This window comes from Onychomys torridus, chromosome 3 (assembly GCF_903995425.1).
Source record: "Onychomys torridus chromosome 3, mOncTor1.1, whole genome shotgun sequence".
Classification (NCBI taxonomy): domain Eukaryota; kingdom Metazoa; phylum Chordata; class Mammalia; order Rodentia; family Cricetidae; genus Onychomys; species Onychomys torridus.
The window spans coordinates 872,872-874,954 of NC_050445.1; positions in this window are offsets into that span (position 1 = coordinate 872,872).

The window sequence follows — 2,083 nt, forward strand, 5'->3', positions numbered from 1 at the left end:
TGTGGAGGACCTGGGTTTAGTTCCCAGAACCCACATGCAGCTCCCAATCATCTGTAACTCCAGTTTCAAGAGATCTGCTCCCACTTCTGACCTCAGCAGGCACCAGGCGTGCATGTGGGGCACATACACACATGCAGGAAAACACTCATCCACAATAAATAAGTAAATAAAAAAAAGCTCATACTTTAAGTAACTTCCCAGTTTTGTCTTGGACCACATTTATAGCTCTTGTGGGCTATGTGGTAGACACCCCTATGTCAGTACCCCAATATTATAGCTTCACTTATTCAGCAAGTACCTCAACATGGTCGGTTCTTAGGACTCACATCGTGCTCTTTACTGCTCCTTCCATCACTGTGTAAATATCGCTGTTCTTCCCATAATTAAAGAAAGGCAACCGTTTTTAATTCTGATAGTCACTGTTTTCTGCAACACTGCTTTGAGTCACTCAGATCTGTGGCAGATCATGTCAGAGATCAGTAAGATAGTTACCTAGAATAACACAGGATTTGTTTCAGTAACGTAGTTGGGCCCCACCTGACAGATGCAGGATATAAATGTGGTATTCTGACATTGAGCTCTTTCCAACCCTCACTCCCCAGTCTCTCACTTTTGATGGTTTCATTTTATCTGCAAAGAGTTTCCTGGGTTTGGGTTTTGAATGGACATTTGGAGACTCCAGAGACTGAAGTCAGGTGCTTTTATTCCAAAGTTTGTATTTTACCAGGAACTGAGGAACTAGTACTACTGAACAGGGAATACTTTAATCTCCTTATTAACGCTCTGGACGAATTCACAACTAAGTGAAGATGTAGGCCCAGGGAGTTCAGCTGACACCTTCAGTCATCACCCAGGAAATCAACCTTCCCCTTTGAGTGTATAGCTCACTAGCTCACAGTTCCCATCTCAACTTAAGGTCATTCTCTCTCTCTCTCTCTCTCTCTCTCTCTCTCTCTCTCTCTCTCTCTCTCTCTCTCTCTCTCTCTCCCTCCCTCCCCTCCTTTCTCCTGAGCCAGAGTTTCTTCATATGGCTCAAGCTGGCCTTGAACTTGCTGTCTTCCTGCCCTAATGCCTCTTGGGAGCTGGGATGGCAGATATGCACCACTATCCCCAGGATTTATGTTTGTCTTTCTGTGTGGGTTTAACTACTGTGTGTTAGCCTCCACTTCCTGAAAACCAAGTACTTCTTTGTTCAAATCTCTTAGATGTCTTTGCAGAAGGTGGTTCACAGTCTTTCTCATTGTCTTGTGTATGTGCCACATCTCTGCTCCAGAGCCTAGATGCCTGTTTCCTAACCAACAACTAGAAGACAGAGGAAGCATACAGTTGTTGGTGAACAGTGATGGTGTTGGAAATTCCATATAACTCTGGGGTTTTTGGAGAAAAAAAATCACAGTTACAAATAAATGGCTCTTAAGAAACTGTGTGTGGTTTATTGGAAAAACGGTGACCGTAAACATAACCACTAACATTTAAGTAGCATTTGCTGTACATCGGGCTGTCTTTAAGGACTATATTTGGGCTAACTCACTTCACCCTTGGCCCTCCGTTGAAGAAGAAAGTTCTGTTCTCAGCCTAGTAGATGAAGAAACAGGCACCCTAGGCTGAGCTTTCTATGAACTACCTCGGGCTTGCTATGACTATGTTCCCAACAAAAATAACTTAAAGGGGGAACTAGTTATTTCTGTCAGAACGAAATACTAGAATCCAGGCAAGACTACTGTTCTGCAGGTAACCACAGCAGGCCCCCTCTCACAGATGAGAGGTGTTGTCCAGGAGCCCCCAGTTGCCAGACTTCCAACTGTTCAGATTTCTCACCCAAGTAGGTGAGTTTACCTCAAAGGGGCTTTTGATAGTCACACTTTCTGCCCAGCACCCCCTTCCCTAGTTGGGAATCAGAGTCAGACCACAGGGTTCTGCTGTTAAACTACCCCTCACGTTAGAGAGCTGTAAGAGAGTCCCACTTCTGCTTCAGGGCCCTGATTCCTCCTCAGAGTCCCTGCAACCATGCTGCTATCTATCTGTCTGTTTGTCCGTGTGTTAACAACTCTTCTAATAAACTCTTTAGTACCCAACAACCTAC